At 34.1% G+C, this 1,066-nt stretch overlaps 1 protein-coding gene across 1 annotated transcript in view; it reads left to right on the top strand.

The window, feature by feature from the left end:
- The window catches only part of LOC127873544 (uncharacterized), a 4,341-nt gene extending 3,819 nt beyond the window's left edge, over positions 1-522 (top strand). Inside the window, exon 2 of the mRNA XM_052417426.1 lies at positions 1-522. This exon is cut by the window's left edge and continues 2,366 nt beyond it. The gene's annotated coding sequence lies outside the window, so the exon portion shown is untranslated.
- Positions 523-1,066: the final 544 nt, after the last annotated feature.

The raw sequence follows: 1,066 nt of genomic DNA on the forward strand, positions 1-1,066 counted from the left end.
AACGATTACGTGAGCTAGATAACGTCAAAAAACGTGTATTCACTACGACAGTCTCAACCGATAACTGATCGGTTATTACCAGGTGTCGGTATTGATAATTTATGACATCATTAGAATGCAGTAGTGCGGTCGTATTTAACCGTGCTTAATGTTTTACATATTAATTTTGCCACATGCAAATTTCATGTCTCGGAAGTCAAAATTGTTGTTTACTATATGTGTTCGTTGGCACGTCGACTGCCATGCAATATAAATTGATTTCATTGATTTGCTATTTTTATTATATTGGTTACTATTATTTTGAATTAAATAAATGTTGATTCTTTTGTAAGCGAATTTTTTTTAATATTTGTATACGATAGCTTTGAATTTTCATTAAAATGCATGCTTTTTATAACGATTGATCTTTTTGCACCAATCTTGCGATGAGTTATTTTTTTTAATTGCAGTTTTTAATGTGTTTTTATTGTTTTAGTTCTACGTTGTGCTTTAATGATTACGATGATTAAAGTTGTATTTTTATTTTTCGTTGTTGAGACTTAATGGCACTACAGCTGTTATTAATACATGAAATACACAACATATAACCGTGTATGTGTATTATGCGCGATGTCCAAATAATAACACGTTATCAGTGATATGACATTTTTATTGTATTATACGGTATCCATTCTAGTGACCTCATTTACCTAAAGTAATGACAGGGAAAGTTTAGGCTCTTAACATCACTTCTAACTAGCTGGGTTGTAACACGTTCGTGTTTTACAAGCTGATATGGCTATAAATGTTAGCAGATCGCTCAACGAAACCTTTAATTGCTATAATTACTCAGACTTGATCGCTCTATACTGCATCAAGAATAGAACATCAGCAAAATAAAACCCTCTGGTTGTCAAACAATACTGTTACATGTCTGCCGTCTAAGATGCGCGTCCCTTTTATGGCCATTGGGCAGCGAGCAATTGTGTATTGAAAACATATACACGGGTCGTAGCGGCGACGTACGACGTAGACGTTTAAGTTGACGTAAAGGTGCATTTAATTGCTTAGTAAGTAGGGCATGTCC

Source organism: Dreissena polymorpha, chromosome 3 (assembly GCF_020536995.1).
Source record: "Dreissena polymorpha isolate Duluth1 chromosome 3, UMN_Dpol_1.0, whole genome shotgun sequence".
In the NCBI taxonomy this organism is placed as follows: Eukaryota; Metazoa; Mollusca; class Bivalvia; order Myida; family Dreissenidae; genus Dreissena; species Dreissena polymorpha.